General features: G+C 31.7%; 1 long non-coding RNA gene across 1 annotated transcript in view; it reads right to left on the reverse strand.

The window, feature by feature from the left end:
* The window catches only part of LOC309660155, a 498,632-nt gene that overhangs the window by 52,025 nt on the left and 427,920 nt on the right, over positions 1–18,687 (reverse strand). The gene's annotated exons all lie outside the window — the stretch shown is intronic.

Genomic DNA, 18,687 nt, shown 5'->3' on the forward strand with positions numbered 1-18,687 from the left:
AAGTTGGGGCAGAGCTTATCTGGGTTTGCTACTGAGGGTTACAGAAGGCTCTGAAGAAGGTATTTATTGGGTTGTGCTTTCACCTAGGGTCTTGACTGGGGAAGGATACCCTTCCAAGCTCCTTCAGATTATTGACAGAATTCATTTCCCTATAGTTGTAGGGACGAGTACAGGTTTTCTTGCTGGATTTCAGATGGAGGGCTTTCTCAGTCTCTGAGGACAAACACACAGCTCTTTGCTATATGACCTTCTCATGACATAGAAGCTTACTCCCTCAAAGACAGAAAGAATCCCTTGAATTCTGTTTTCTAAGATAGAGTCTTATATAACAATAATGCTAGAAACATCCCATCACCATTGTCTTAAAATATAACCTAATCAAGGGAGTAATGTCTCATTTGTCTCTGCCATAAAAATAGCTTAATCAAAGAGGGACATCCATTACTGTCACTATATTCTATTGATTAGAAGCAAGTCGCAGACCCCACCCACACTTATGGATTATAAGGGGTATAATACCAGGGTGCTATCATGGGACCATCTTAGAAATCTGCCTAGCATACTTATTTGATACTCCCAACAATTATATGTAATAGGCTCTAATATTTTCAAGGTACTGGGGATTCAAAGTCAGTATGACTACTCTCTATATAAACTATAATACACATGTTATAGGTTATCTAAAGAAAAATGTCCTTATTAGTTACTGAGAGAAGTGTGTTAATATCAACTCTGATTTGCCTATTTATTCCCTTTTAATTTTGTAAAATTTTGACTTATAGATTTTGAAATTTTATTAGGTACATACAAATTTAGAACTGCTTCACCATCTAATTGAATTGACAAGAGTCACTATAAAGCATTCTTTTTCTCTAGTAGTATGTCTTGCCTTAAGATTTAATTTGCCTGATTTTAAGGGACCTACACAAACATTTTAGAATTAGTATTTTTACGGTGTATGTTCCTCCATATTTTTACATTTCATCATTTTGTATCTTTATATTGGAAATATTTCAGATACAAATAACATAGAGATGCATTGTTATTTTATTACAGTTGATAATCTTTTCCTTCAATTGGAGTGTTTATTCCATTTACACGTAATTTAATTTCTGATGTAGTTTGGCTTATGTCTGTCATGTTTCTATTTATATTCTGTTGCCTAATATTTATTTTTTAATTCTGTTTTATTCTATTCTTTTGGCATAATTAAGCATTTTTAATTCTCCAGTTATTTTGAAATCACATTTTAAATTTTATATTTTTGTATGGTTCCTAATTGGTCACACCAGGTATTTGAATATGTATCTTGACTTACTACAGTCTGTCTTCAGTTAGTACTTAAATTGTTTTCTCCAAAAGTAAGAACTTTAAAACAGTTTTAAAACCTAATTGTATTTTTAAAGCTCCAATCTTGGCTTTGGTTATTTGTCTTTTGGTCAGTTATTTTACTTCTACATCTCACAAGATGTTTTATCGTATTTGTTTTAAATAGTCAATATCTTTCATATTTGTTCACATATTTATCCATGACACTGACTTCTTTTCTTTCTATAGTTTAATGTTTCTATCTGAGATTATCTTCTTACAGTCTGAAGACCTCCTCTAGTAATTCTTACAGTGAATGTCTACTGACAATGGATTTTCTCATCTTTTGTTTTTGGAAAACCTATTTATTTCACCTTTATTTTTAAATAATTTCCTCTGTTTAAGAATTTTTTGAGATAAAATTGTCATGATATAAAATTCACCAATTTAACAATTTCCAAGTGTACAATTTAGTGATTTTTGTATGTTCACAGCGTTGTGCAACCATCATCACTACCAAATTCAAGAACATTTCCACAACCCCAAAAAGAAACCCCAGACCTATTAACAGTCAGTTGCAATTCTCTCCTTCCTCTGTCCCTTGGAAACCTCTAGTCTATTTTTTGTCTCTGTGGTTTTTCCTATTCTGGACATTTTATATAAATGCAGTCATACCATGTGTGGCTTTTTGTGTCTGGTTTCTTTCAGTTAGCATAATGTTTTGAAGGTGCATTCATGCTATTATATGTATCATTACTTAATTTCTTTTTAAGGGTAAATATTCTATTGTATGGATATACTAGACTTGTTTATACTTTCATCAGTTGATAGACATTTTGATTTTTCCGCTTGTAGAAATAATGTTTCTATGAACATTCATGCACAATTTTTTGTATAAACATGTTTTCACTTCTCTTTGATATATACCTTGGAGTGAACATGTTGGGTCATATGGTTACTCTATGTTTAATTATGTGAGGAATAGCCAAACTATTTTTCAAAATAGCTGCACCATTTTACATTCCTGTCATTTGTAGATGAAGATTCCAATTTCTCTATATCTTCTCCAATACGATTTTTCTTTTTTTCTCTTTTTTCTTTTTTTCTTATTTTTATTTAAAATAATATTTTAAATATTATTATAGCCAAACTAGTGGATGTGAAGTGGTATCTTATTGTGGTTTTGATTTGCATTTCCCCAGTAGTAATGATATTGAGCATTTCTTCATGCGTTTACTGACCATTTGTATATCTTCTTTGAAGAAAAGTTCTATGTCCATTTATTAAATGAGTTACTGATGTTTTTATTACTGAGTTTTAAGGATTCATTATACATCCTAGATACTAAACTCTTACCTGGTAAAATATTTTTTAATAGTTTTTCTTATTAGGAGGTCCATCTTCTTTCTTGATAATGTACTTTGATATGGAAAAATTTTAATTGTGAGGAACTTCAGTTTACCAACTTTTTATTATTGCTTATGCTTTTATTTTCATATTTAAAAAACAAGTACCTACTCCAAGGTCACGAAGATTTACACCTATGTTCATGTCAAAGAACTTTATCGTTCTAACCTTTACATTTAGATACTTGATCTATTTTGACTTACCTTTTAAATGTGGTATAAAGTAGGATTCTGTCTTCATTACTTTGCATGCAAATATCTAGTTGTTGCATTGCCATTGCTGAAAAGACCATCCCAGTTGAATTGTTTTGACACCCTAGGCAAAAAGCAATTGACCAGAAATCTATGAGTTCACATCTAAAGTCTGAATTCTATTCCATTGATCAATATGTCTATCTTTACACTGGCCAAACACAGTTTTGATTATTATAGCTTTGTAGTAAATTTTGAAATTAAGTGTGAGTTCTCCAACTCTGTTCTATTTCAAGATGGCATTGGCTTTTAGGGGTTCCTTGTACATTTATTAAAATAGGCAAATGGGACTTTGATAGGAATTACAGTATGTGAATCAATCTGGGAGTATTGCTATCTTAACAACATTGTTTTCCAATCCATGAACACAGGGTACCTTTTCATTTTCAGATCTTCTTTAATTTCTTTTGACAATGTATTATAATTTTTGGTGTATAACCCATGCACTTCTTTGGTTATATTTCTTCCAAAGTATTTTATTTTTTAGATGTTATTATAAATTGAATTAATATCTTAATTTCATTTTGAACCACACATTGTTACTGTATAGAGATACAAATGATTTTCTGTATATTGTTCTTATATCCTCAGTTCAATTGTTGAACTCATTCAACATTTATTGAACTAATTTGTTAGCTACAATAGTATTTTGGAGATTCATTAGTGTTTTCTATATATAAGATGTTTTCAAAAGTGAATAGAGGTACTTTACCTTCTTCCTTTCAAATCTGGGTGATGCCTTTTCTTCCTTTTTCTTGTCTTCTTGATCTTACTAGAAATTCTAGTACGATGAACAATAGTAATAGCAAAAGTGACATTCTTGTCTTCTTCCTGTTTTTAGGGGGACATTATTCAGTCTTGCATCATTGAGTATAATGTTAACTGTGGGTTTATGATAGATGCCTTTATTGAGTTAAACATTTATTTCTTCTACCCCAAGAGTGATTTTATCATAAGAAAGTTTTGGATTTGGTCAAATGCTTTTCCTTCTTCTATTGAGATAATCATATGCCTTTATTTTTTAAATTATATTATGATGTTATATTACATTTATTGCACTTTGTATATTGAACTAACCTTTCATTCCTGGGATAAATGCCACTTCGTCATAGCGTATAATCTTTTAACTATGCTGGTGATTTCGTTTTCTAGTATATATCTTTAAGATTTTTGTATCAGTACTCATAAAGCTTTTTGGTCTGTAGTTTTGTTTTCTTGTGGTGTCTTTATCAGAGTTTGGCTTCAGGGTAATACTGGCCTCACAAAATAGTTAGGAAGTATTTTATTCTCTAGTATTTTTTTGGAAAAGTTAGAGAAGAATTAGATGGTTATTAATTCTCCATTAAGTGTTTAGTGCAATTCATAAATGAAGCCATCTTGTATTGGGGTTTTCTTTGTTGGAAGTTTTTTTGATTACTGACTAAATATTAACTTGTTATAGGTCTTTTCAGATTCTCTATTTCTTCTTGAGTCAGTTTGTTAGTTGATATGTTTAGGACTTTTCACATTTTTCATTTCATCTAGATCATCCAGTTTGTGGCATACAATTGCTCATTATAATCTCTTATAGTCCTTTGTATCTCTGTAATGTGGTGGCTTTTTCTCTTAATTTTAGTAATTTGAGTCTTCCTTCATTCTTTTTTATCAAACTAAAGGTTTGTTAATTTTGTTGATTTTTCAAAAAACAAAAACAAAACTCACAACTCCTTGTTTCATTTAGTTGTTTCTATTTTTTTTTTATTCAATATTTCACTTTCGTCCACTATAATCTTTATTATTTTCTTCTTATTGCTTTTTGTTTAGTTTTTTATTTTTCTAGTTCCTTAAGATAAAATTTTAGGTTATTGATTTGATTTATTTCTTCTTGTAAAATTAAAACTGTTTATTCCTTTGTATCTAACATGTGTCTTATGTGGGCACCACAGAGTTAGATCAAGTGATATTTTAATCCACTCTGCCAATACCTTTCTTTTAATTGGATATTTTAATCTATTAACATTTAATATAATTACAAATAAGAAAGGGCTTAATTCTAACTTTTTGTTATTTGTTTTCTAAATGTTTTATATATTTTTTGTTCCTCAATTCCTCTATTACTGCCTTCTCTTGTGTTAAAAATGTTTTTTCTACCATACCATTTGTCATTTCTTTTACTATATAGATATTTCATTATATTCTTAGTGGTTGCCTTGAGAGTTTAATTAACCTCAAAATAAAAAAAAATGAATTTGGATTAATACCATCTTAATCTCAATAGTACACAAAAACATTCTCCTATATATCGCCTTCCCCCTCCCTTTTGTGCTGTTACTGTCACAAATTACAAATTTACACATTATGTGTCCATCAATATAGATTTGTAATTTTGTTTTTTGCAGTTGGCTTTTAAATCATACAGAAAAAAAAGGAGTTACAAATAAATATGTAATTTTTTTTAGGTTTACTGAGGTTGTTACCTTTATCAATGTTTATTTATCACTGTAGAAAGGTAATTCATGGTTGAATGTTTATTATGTGGATTCGTGTTAATATCTATTGTCCTTTCTTTTCAGGTTGAATTTTCTTTTTTTTTTTTTTAACCATTTTTTTGTAGAGAAGCTCTGCTAGCAATTAACTCTCAGTTTTTGTTTATCTGGGAATGTCTTAATTTCTCCTTCATTTTTAGAAATATAAATTTGCTGGATATGGAATTGTTGTTTGACAGTTTTTATTTTTCTTTCAACCCATCAAATATGTCACTCCAGTGCCTTCTGGCCTCTATGGTTTTGATGAGAATCAGCTGTTAATCTAATTGAGGAATCCATGTATATGATGATTGCGTCTTTGTTGCTGTTTTCAAGAGTCTCTCTGTCCTTGGTTTTGAGAACTTGGTTATAATATAACTTCCTGTGGATCTCTGTAATTGCCACATTAACAAAATAAAAAGGAAAAAAATAATATGATAATCTCAAAGTAGGCAAAAAAAGCTTTTGATAAAATTAGATATGATAAAAAATTTAACCACCTACAAATATTAAGAAGCTTCCATAATCTGATAAAGAATAACTACCTTAAAATCATTTGTAAAGAGGAGATATTGAAAACTTTTTCCTTAAGGTTAGGAATGAAATAAAAATGTATGCTCTACTTGCTTGTATTCAACTATGTAGTAGAGGATTTATGTAATATAATGAGGAAGTAAAAAGCAATAAAATATATAAAAACTAGAAAGGAAGAACTATTTGCAGGTGACACAATTATAAAACAAAATGTAAAAGAAATTTATAGATAAATATGTAACTAAGAATTAAATTCAGCAATGTTGTAGTATACAAGGTCAATATAGAAAAACAATTATTTCAATATCTGGCAACAAGAAATTAGAAAATGGCATTTCAAAAAGACTTCATTTACATTAGCATTACATAATATATAACGAGGAATAATCCCAATGAAATATTTACCTCTATATTTACTCCTGGCAAGAAAACATACAAAATATTACTGAAAAAATGTTGACATGTAATTGGAGGAATATACTATGTATATAAGACTCATTATTGCAAAGATGGTAATTCTCCCCAAATTGATATAGATTGGAAACAATACTAATAAAATTTCCAGGTATTTTTTTTTCTAGCAAAAGTTGACAAGCATATACTAATATATATATATATATATATATTATATATATATATATATATATATATATAAATATATATATTTATATAGAAATGCAGAAGTACAAGAAGAGTCAAGGACATCTTGAAGAAGATGAGGTCTTAACACTGTAAAATATAAGGAACACACTAGTCTGGTATTTGTATAAATTGACCATCAAAACTGAATAGGAAGTTTAAAAATTTACCTGCATCTGTGTTGTTATATGCATGCCACTGCAGTGCCCTTAAGAAATGAAGGATTTTTTCATAAAGATGCTTAATTACTTGAAAAGTAATGTAAAAGTATACTTAAACTCCTACCTCATAGCATACATCAAAATCAAGCCCAGGAACATCATATAGCTAAATTTGAAAGGTTAAAAGAAAAAAAGAGGAGATAGATTATCTACATGACTTGAGATAGAAAATGATTTCTTCAGAAGAGAAGAAAAGCACTAATCAAAAAGAAAATGATTGACACAATAAACTTCATTAAAAGCAAAGTCTTTAGCTTCTCAAAACAAATCAGGGGTTTGAAAGAAGACATTTATGAGAAAGGAATCAGGGGTTTGAAAGAAGACATTTATGAGAAAGGAATCAGGTGTTTGAAAGAAGACATTTATGAGAAAGGAATTATTTCAGAATATATAAAGAATACATGATTCAGTAAGTAAAAAAGCAAAACCCTCATATAAAAATAGTCAAATGATTTGCCTGGGTCACACACACACACACACACACACACACACACCTACACCTCTATTTACCGATTTGGCTAATTTTCTTATCCAAAGTTTAAAACACAAAAATATAAACTCAAAACTGTCAGAAGCATAACATTTTAAAATGAAAAGACTTGTAGGTTTTTGGTTTAAGCACTTTAAAATTAATAACTAAAGTAAGCTTTTGCTGGGAAAAATGATTTTTTATTTTATTTTTTGGAAAACTGATTTTTAGAAATTTAATTTTGAGTCAAGATCCTTTTTCCAATTTATATATATCACTTAGGTGTGAGATCTAAAATTTAAATAATAATCTGAAAACTAATATTAATCTGATAATTTAAAAAATTTGAACTCAGAACCAGAGAATATAATGGTGGTTGCCAGGACTTGGGATGTGGGAGAAATGGGGAGAGAAAAGGTACAAACTTTCATTTAGAAATTGAGTATGTTCTAAGGATCTAATGTACAGCATGGTGATCATAGCTAACAATATTGTATACCTGAAATTTGTTAAGAGACTAGATCCTTAAGCGTTCTTAGCACATACACATACAAAAAATCCCACGTTCTTATTAAAAAAAAAAAAAAAAAAATCCCTGCACAGCTTAGAAAATAAGATGTTTAGATAATATTGTGAAGGGTTAGAAGTTCAAATCCTGGTATGTCTGTACTTTCTGGGTATTTAAATTTTTTACAGTGTCAAGTGAATAATAGCAGTCTCATCCCTTAGTTATTTTTATCATCCAAAAATGTTGGCATTAAAGGAAATATTTAAATAAATTAATTTATGAAGCAATATAACTGAGTATAAGTCTAAAACTCATCCCTGACATTTCACATGCAGGAAACTTACCACATAAACCAGGGCTTTCAGTTGATTTTTTATATCCCTGAGGTTGAGTTCACATATTTCATTTTTTATAAACTAGATTTTATTGCATTCTGGGAAAAAACAAGGTTTAGATTTATAACATTTTGCTCTGGTGATCTTGGCCAAATCACCCTATGAGTAATTCATTACCAATATATGCCATTGTTCTAATCACCGAGTTAAGAAAATGCCATTAAAAAATACCAGAATACCTGCAAAGACTTGCAAGAAACCTCTAGTTCCTATTTTCTATGGAGTGAAAATACCTCTTTAAGTATAGAAATTAAAATCATGTTAAAATTCAATACAAAAATTTTAGCACCACTAACCATAAGAACAATTGAAATAAAATTTAAAAAAATCAGAACTGTTAGAAGATTAGCTATTTTTAAATACCAGAGTTGCAGTTCACTTTTTCCATTCCTTTGCTGAGGGTCAAAATAACTCATTAACCACTGAATGGTTGGTGTTTTTCTAATTCAATTGATTTTTAAAGTATCTTATCATGTTATTTGATGACTATAACATAGGAGTATTTACAGATATAAAAAGTGACTTTTTAATCCTGAATAAATATTTTAGATCACATTACATAACACTTTCTAAAAATAACTAATTCATGAAGTTAGGACCTGAACCACATGGTTCAGATGATACATAAAATTAAAACCGAGAAAGTAGGAAAAGTGACATAATTATTAGTATAAAATGAGTCTGTGAGTTAAAGAAGAACAGCATATGTTTAAAAGCCTTAAAAACTGGCAGCATGTAGGTAGAATAGGCAGAATTTATCCTACAGAAATTTGTTTTTTATTTTTTGAACTAGCAGAGTGTTAAATTGAAAACAACAGGTTTAAAACAGGATACACATTCTCTAATAATTTGCTGTAGTCTTTAGTCTTCACCAAACCATATTAATTATGTGAGTTTTCCAGTTTCCTTAACTCAGTGGTTTGCAGTCCTGATCATGCATCAGTAGCATTGGAACTTCTTATTAAACCACAGATTGTTGGGTCCCACACCCACACTTTATCATTAAATAGATGAGGATGAGGAAGGAGGAGGGCATTTGTTGGGATAAGGCAGTCAGACAAGTTACTGTTCTAAAAAGTTCTCAGGTGATACTGAGTCAACTCACCCGGAGACTCAACTTTGAGAACCACTGACCTTACTAGGGCTGGAAGGTGTTTTGGTTTGCAGTCTTTTCTTTTACTTTTAACATCTTTATTGGAGTATAATTGCTTTACAACGTTGTGTTAGTTTCTGCTGTATAACAAAGTGAATAAGTTATACATATACCTATATCTGCATATCCTTTCCCTCTTGCGTCTTCCTCCCATCTTCCCTATACCACCCATCTAGGTGGTCACAAAGCACTGAGCTGATCTCCCTGTGCTATGCGTCTGCTTCCCACTAGTTATCTATTTTACATTTGGTAGTATATATATGTCCATGCCACTCTTTCACTTCGTCGTCCCAGCTTACCCTTTCCCCTCCCTGTGTCCTCAAGTCCATTCTCTATGTCTGCGTCTTTATTCCTGTCCTGCCCCTAGGGCAAATTAATCAACTCAGTTGCAGGAAGTGACAGAAGACTAATACATCTCCAGATGAAAAGACCAACCAACACAACTTACTTAGGCCTTTTAAAATTCAGTTTTTCTGTGTAACCAAAAATCATTCTATTTACCCAGTTTGAAGCCTATCATTGTTCATTTAAAGCCAAGGCTAGGACCTAAAGCTTAAATATACACACATACTTTCAGAACAGTATAAAAATCATACCTAAAATTTAAAAATAACCCACGTATTGCCAGGAAAAAAATGAAGGGAACAAAATGTTCCAAACTTATTTTTTTCACGTCTGACTGATCATCTGATTATACCTTTGAAACATTCCATATCTGAAACATATCTATTTTCATCTCACATGATTTTAAAAGATTATTTTGACAGCACACCAATTAGACATATTGCAAAAAAAATGTTCAAAATTTCTTAGAATTTCAAGTTGCTGGATACCTGAATCTCATTATATTTATACTTTTTTAAGCTTGTCTTTTTGTTGGAGAGATTGGGGGCGTCTCAACAATATGAACTATTTTATTTTTCTGACAGAGTATAGATGATTAAGCATTTAGTAGTAATTTTAAAATCATTGCTCATTTCATCATATGCCCTTTTTACATGCAATATGTTGACTATGGTGACCAAAAAAAACATCATGAAGAAGCCAAGGTTGAAAACCCAGTTTTTCAACATATGAAATAGATGTGTCCAGGCATGTTTGGGAGGTTCACTGACAGGCAGGTATACTGTGGGCACCATAAGAGAGGAATCACTCAGGCAAACTTTTCTTAGTAATAAATTCTTATTTGGAGGGAAATGTGATTTTAGTGAAAATATTTTTCACTCAGATTTGTTCCATGGATTAACCCCATATAATGATACTCAAATTCTATAGCAGCGGTTCTGAACTAGTAGTTCTCATTTTTGACACTCAGGAAATATTTGACAATGTCTGGAGATATCTTTGTTTGCTATAAATGATGAGGATATTATCTACATCCAGAGAGTAGTAGTCAGAGATGCTGTTAAACATCTATAATGCAAAGGAAGCTCCCCCACCCCAGTAAGAGTTATGCCTAAAATATCAGTAGTACCAACTTCAGTAAATCCTATTCTAGAGAGATGGGGTTTCAAAGACAAATAAATAGAGCTTTTTATGTGAAAGAATCTATCTCATTATACTTCGCTAACTCTCTAAGAGCCTTAAATGCAAATAGAGATGGAGACATTTCCTTCCTTATCATGTATTACAAATTTCAAAGGGCACACAAGGCATTTTTGGCTTCTTGAAACCTCAAGAAAGATACTTGATGGTAAAGTCTGTCATGTCAGAGGTCTTCTTGATTATAAGGCTTCCTTGGGTAGTAGATGTAACCAGTTGGGGTGGACCAACTTGGTATATGTGACAGATAAACTAAGAGGGAAAGGGAAGAATAGCAGCAGAAATGGCAGCATTGACTTTTAGAGACACAATCCTTAGCACCAATTTCAACATTCTCAAGCAGGAAGATACTATAAAATAATAATTTTTAAAAGTTTTGAATTGAATGTATATACCAAGGAAGTAAGGGAGCCCTACTGAAACAGGAAGAAGGTGGTTAGATTCGCCAGTGAGTTAGAACAGGATATGAAGAAAGTGGTTGACAACACCAAAAATAAAGTTATCTTTTTGTTAACAGTCACAATAACATACCGGTGAACAAAAGCTTACTATTTGGAAATTGTCTTTCTATTTTAACAGAGATAAGACTGTCATTTAGAGGTAATTTTTTTTTTTTTTTAACTAGACTACACTAAAACCAGATGACCATATATTTAACATTTGAAAGTTATTTTTGTTGTTTCTTACTAAAGAGGCAGATTGCACCTTCAGAAAACTGTTCCTGATGAGATTTATGTACAGACTGTGAGAAGGTAATCATTGTCCAGAGTGTATAAAAGGCATGTCCCTAACACTTCCACCTTCTTTTCTTGTAAGTGTGGTGTTGATTCAATGCCTGTGACAAATTATCATGATGGGGAGGGAGGAGAATACACCAACTGCTTTTACTCTTTGTCCTTGATACTATGAAGACTTGAAGTTTTGTTAACCAATTGTAGAAACAGTTCTATCTGTGCTGTTATCTCTTTGGTGACAGTGACAATCTCAGGCTGGAGAAAGGTGTGGTACAAAGACAACAAGCCATTTTATCATAGAATAATACTGAATAATACAATGAGGCTAAAATCTTGCCTTGCTGAAAGCATGGGGTTTAAAATATCAAACTGTACACCAGGTCACACAAAGGTTCAGACTCTTCTTTGATGCCTGTTTTACAAGAGCATGACTAAATCACCTGCCAGTTCTGCTTTCTCACTAAGGGGACGTTTCAAGAAGGCATCCTCAGAGATAGTAGAAGCCACCAATGGCCTCATCTCTTCTACCTGAAAAAATTAGAAGCATGCAGCATCAAAATAATATTAATAAATGGATCATTTAAATTTTTGATAAATAATAGTTGCTTCATCTGATAAAACTACTTTCTCCCGAATAAAGTCGGAATTAGCATTCTCATGATAGATCAGGCCCCTGGATTGAGGAAAGAAAAACACATGGAAATAATTGGAAGTGTCTCTACTCACTGGCAATAGCAGTTCATGAAGAAAGGGCCATGGACTTTATAAAATGTTTGCCTCATAATCATCTGGGAACCAAAACAAAAGTTAATTTTTCATTAGGCCTGGGTGGGGTCCTAATAGAAGACAGTCACAGTTATGTCTTTTTTTCATGATGTGGAGAGATTTAGAATACGCAAACACTTTTTCCAAATTAGCCTTAGTCTATCTATGGTATTTCCAGAAGTTTTCTAGGATCATCGATAAGTACCAACCCATAAAATGTTCACCTTGAATTACACAATGGGTAGCATCTAGGTAATCTGTTATTATGTCCTTCACAATCAGTGATTTAACTTATTTATTTTTTTTAAAGATAGTGGCTTTGTAACCATCTTTTCCTAATTGATAACCCCCTCAGCTTGAAGCAGAGCATTTGATTATGTCTCTTATTTGCAGTTTTCATTGAAAAACTAAGAAATCAATGTGCAAGTCTGAAGTAGAGTTACTCTACCTAAAGCTGCTTGGCCAGTTTGTTAGATTTTGTCCACTTTACATGCTAGGAATAAAATATAATCTCTAACAAACTGGCCAAGTAGCTTTAGTGGTATAGTAATTCTCAGACAGTTTTTTTCCCTGAAACACAGAGTCAATGGAGAAGTAACCAGATGTTAATATTAAAAGTCATAATTTTATTCTTTTGCATGCTCAGGTTCTTGTTAACAATGAGACTCCAGACTGTCACTGTACATTAGATTGTTCAACTCTGACTTCAAATCTTGTCTGATATTTTTTATTTTATAATAATCAAAGAAACAAATAATAATTATATAGCCTTTTTTGAGCTAAATATCTCCTAAATATATTTTATAATCACCTAGTAGACACTAGGCTCTTTAAGGAAAGTGATTGTACGTTTGTACCTTCATTACCGAAAATGAATTCTTGCGTATAGTAGTGACATAGTAGTTACTTCTAAGACAAAATTGACTGATTTTATCACTAAACTTTTTGACATATTGCACTACACAACTTGTTCATATTTTCATACTGACTTTATCTCTCATAAAATTGCTTCAAATCTAAAAATCCCTTAGAAAATAATTTTTAAATGTTCAATGTCCATGTAATTGGTTAATCTGTACTGTTATCCTACAAGTTCCACACCTTATGGTATGCAACTATCTTATTAAAATGTATCTCCCTTTCAGTGTGAAAATCTGAAATAATTATTTCCTTTCTCTATTTTCTTCTACTGATTCTATTTTATTATTCTTCATCTTATCAATATTAATATAATACAAGGGTATCCTATAAAATGATTTGTGTTTTCAGGTCAATTGCATTGGATTAATCTGTATTATCTAGTTCAAAATATATTATGAAACATGTCCAGTTATTTCTGTCAGTTACCTTTGGCTTACAACAAAACACTCTGAAAAATACAGGCTCTTAAAAATCATTCATTTATCTCAAGATTCTGTGGGTTGAGTTATTGATACTTCATGTTTGAACTGGCTCAGCCGAACTTGCTTGAACTTGCTGATGTGACTGAAACAATCTATTATGTCAGCAGATAGCTAGATAATGTAGGATGGATTTATTCACTTATCTGGAAGTTGGCAGGCTGTTGTTGGATGACATAACAGATGAAATTGAGTTACATATTGAGTTACAATTACAGATGAAATTGAGTCTCTTATCATACAGCAGACTAGTTGAAAATTCTTCATATACCAGTCATATGATACCAAAAACAGCAAAAGGGGGCAAGCCCATATGTATAAATATTTTTAAAAATTCACTGGCTTGACTTTTCTTGTATTCCATTGGCCAAAGAAGTCTGAAGACATATTGTATAAGTGTCATTGTGGCAGGAAACTATCAAGGTATATACACATAAAAAGGAGTATTATTACTTATACTCTAATAAAAAGGAGAACATATTAATGTGAGCAATCTACAGTAATTTTCTTCCAGTTGATTTATATCCTCTCCAACATAAAAAATACATATATTAACTCCCAACACTCCCAAATGTCTCATTCAATCATGACATCAGATAATGAGTTCAGAATCTCATGCTTTAAAATTGTATGCGGAGATGGTTTCTCAGATGAGTCTGTCATTGATTTATAATGCAACCAACATACAATGATTATGTAAGGACAGAGTAACAGTCATATAAATACTCACATTTGAAAATGGCAAAAATGGTAGGTACATGGAAATCACTGTCCCATAGCAATGTGGCAGCCAAAAACTTCTCCCAAATCTGAAGTTATCAAATATTTCTTGATTTGGCCTGTATTCTGCCCTAAAGTAGTGTCTGGTCCATTGTTATCTGTGGATATCTGCCCTATGATCTAACTTTTTTTTCTATAAAAAATGTCATGTGTGTAGCTTAGTGTCTTTCTTAACCTCCTTCTTGTTCATAGCATGGTAGGGGCTGAAAGACCCTTTTTAAAAAAGTTTTGCATTTGAACCTTTTTCGTCCAAGTTAGCATCATTTTCACCAATACAACTTTCTTAAAGGTCCTGTGGATTTCCCCTAAACATGACTGGTTCCTTTGCTTTCCTCAATCATCACACTCATAATTGGGGCAGGTATCTATAAACTTTGGAAATTTCAGGCTGCTGTGAGACAATGTTCTTAAGATTCTTAGAAGCCATTTTGTATAGTTGAGGGAGTGTACTTGGCATCAATTTAAGTTACTCAGTAGTCTTAATCATTGGTTGTTGCCTACATCTTAAATTTTCTTTGACCTTGAGGCTATCTCTTGGTCTAAAAATCTTTTGAAACTTGAGAGCCTGGAATTGACAACAAGTGTTATTTTCTAAATCAGAAAGTTTTGGATCATTTATATTCTCTCTAAATTATTTCTGCAAACTCTAATATTTGAGTTTAGTTAATATCTTTCTTGTATATTACCATTGATAGTTTAAAAAAGCCAATGATACTTCTAAATTTTTACCTGGTAATAATCTTCTACTGTTCACAAGAATATTATATGCATTTTTTTATGTTCCAAGTCATCACAGACAACATTTTCAATTATTTCACTATTACAAATGTAAGTTGTCATTTTCCAAGCTTTTCTAATAGTTTCTGCATTGCATTACCAGACTGAGCTTGTTGCCTTATATCAAATTCAACCCACATAGTTTAAATTTTGGTTATGGCAGCAGCCCATTTCTGCATTAGTTCATCTGTTTATGCAGCAGTTATCTATTATCACATAACAAGCCATCCCAAAACTTAGTGTCTTAACACAAAAATATATATACTTTTCTCACAGTTCTGTGGGTTGGCTACCATATTATTTATTTTAATTAATTGGGGGTACATATGCAGTTAAAAACTTAAGAGAAGGTTCAAATAGAAAAAATGTTATACAATGGATTTGAAAAGCCATCAAGTTATGGTTTAATCATTTCAATATTTTTAAAGTTCATCAGATTACTTGTGAATGAGTATAATGGATATTTGGGAATAATCCATAGAAATATAGGCAGGCAAAAAGTTGGCACCAGACAAGTCTTTCAGCTAACATAAAGACCCTAAGCCCAGGTTTTGAGATTAAATAGAAGACTATTTTCTAGAAGATAATTATAAGAGAAATAGTAGAAAAATAGGCTGGTCCTACTTTAGGCTATGAATTTATCAATAACTCAAGCATATGATTAAAAGAGATATGTTTAAAGCTGAGAACCAAGGGTAATTTATAATTAGCTCTAGTATTTTTAGTTTAAAAGAACATCAGGCTTGGAGACCAGGTCCAGGATTTGACAGATCTGGGGACTGGAGTCAGATAGCATCAACTTTAGGAAGAGGTTTAGATTCCATAAACCAAAAACAACATGGCAGTTCATGTTAGATGAAGGTAAGTCAGAGAGTTGGTTGTCATCTATATATTCAGGCTATAATTGTCATGTTGTAATTTTTGACTAGGTGCATCAAGAATGGTCACCCATTCGTTGCTTTATTTTATTTAAATTTTTTTTTAAAAAATTGAAGTATAGTTGATTTATAATATTTCAGGTGTACAGAAAAGTGAATCAATTTATATATTTTTATTGTTTTTCACATTCTTTTCTATTATAGGTTATTACAAAATATTTAATGTAGTTCCCTGTGCTATACAGTAGGTCCTTGTTGTTTATTTTATATATAGTAGTGTATATCTGTTAATCCCCAATTCCTAATTTATCCCGACACCCTTTTCCCTTTAGTAATCATAAGTTTGTTTTCTATGTCTGTGAGTCTATTTCTGTTTTGTAAGTAAATTCATTTGTATCATTTTTAAAGATTCCACATAAAAGTGATATCATATGATATTTGTCTTTCTCAGTCTGACTTAATCTATGACAAAGGAGGCAAAAATATGCAAGGGAGAAAATACAGTCGCTTCAATAAGTGGTACTGGGTACTGGACAGCTACATGTAAAAGAATGAAGTTAGAACATTCTGTAACACCATATACAAAAATAAACTCAAAATGGATTAAAGACCTAAATATAAGACCAGATAATATAAAATTCCTAGAGGAAAATATAGGCAGAACACTCTTTGACATATATCACAGGAATATTTTTTTTTGGATCTGTCCCCTAGACTAATGAAAACAAAAGCAAAAATAAACAAATGGAACCTAATTAAACTTAAAAGCTTTTGCACATCGAAGGAAAACATAAACAAAACAAAAAGACAAACTATGGAATGGGAGAAAATATTTGCAAATGATGTGACCTGTGACCCACAAGGAATTAATTTCCAAAATATACAAACAGCTTATACAGCTCAATAACAAAAATCCAAAAAACACAAGTAAAAAACAGGCAGAAGACCTAAGTAGACATTTCTTCAAAGAAGACATACAGATGGCCAACAGGCACATGAAAAGATGCTCAACATCGTTAATTATTAGAGAAATGCAAATAAAGACTACAGTGAGGTACTACCTCACACAGGTTAGAATGGCCATCATCAAAAAGTCTACAAATAATAAGTGCTGGAGAGGGTGTGGAGAAAAGGGAACCCTCCTACACTGTTGGTGGGAATGTCACTGTTGGTGCAGTGACTATGGAAAACAGTATGGAGGTTCCCTAAAAAAACTGAAAATAAACATATGATCCAGCAATCCCACTCCTGGGCATATATATGGAAAATATGAAAACTCTAATTCAAAAAGATACATGCACTCCAGTGTTCATAGCAGCACTGGAAGCAAGATATGGAAGCAACCTAAATGTCCATCAACAGATGAATGGATGAAGATGTGGTACATATATACAACGGAGTATCACTCCAACATAAAAAGCAATGAAATAATGCCATTTGCAGCAACATGGATGCAACTAGAGATTATCATACTAAGTGAAGTAAGTCAGACAGTAACCTTTATTTCTGATGAAAGGTTTTTTCTGCTTTCTCTCTACTTGAAAATATTAAGGCCATAAGTCTAAATATGTCCTTTTCTTTTACTCCTGCATCTCTTTATAATATTTGTTTAGTCAAGTCTTTTTCCAATTCTCCCTGACTTCTTGAATTCTTTCAGCTATGCACTCTGTTTTGTTTCTCTTCTGAGCTAGGGGTTTTTGTTGTCCAAGTCTGGAGATAATTTTTATAAATTAAAAAAAATCTCACTCATAAATGCCCATGGATTCTTCTAATTACTCAATAATCCATAACTTCATGACAAAGGCTACCTACGTTCACGGAATGAAAAGTTTCTTTACTTGACTAAATTAATCATTTTACATTTCCTAAACAAATGAGTAAAATTATTCACATTTATGTACCTCTCCTTACCACCCATAACGTCATGAAAACTGCAGAAGCATGCCTGTAAAGGTTCCAGAACATCTTATGGTTATTTTCAGCCATTTAGCACTTTTATCACATACTGCTAAGTTCTATTTCCTCCTTTAAGACTCAGCAAATCTGATCAAATCTCATCCTCACCCCGTTTGTTTTTATCAAAATGAAATATTGATAAATCCAGTGGGGGTACACGTTGAACTTGAAAAGGATGGGACACATCTGTGATATTTTCTTCTGAGATATATTGACAAACCGTGTCTATGTTATTTCTTCCTAGACTCAGACAACATGAGTTACTTAAGAAAGAAAGAGTAATATTTACCACTGCAGTCTGAGAAGAGTATTCTTTTGAATACAAACAACTGACACTTTCTACACCCCTAGGGATTCATTCTTACCACAAAACTGTTGTTTAAAGGAAAAAAATGAGTGCCAAACTTCCTGAGATATGGGTGCTAGCCATATAATGACCAGAGAAATTTTTAAAGTCCCTGTGGAT

The sequence above is a fragment of the Balaenoptera physalus genome, assembly GCF_965194825.1.
Source record: "Balaenoptera physalus genome assembly, chromosome: 4".
Taxonomy (NCBI): domain Eukaryota; kingdom Metazoa; phylum Chordata; class Mammalia; order Artiodactyla; family Balaenopteridae; genus Balaenoptera; species Balaenoptera physalus.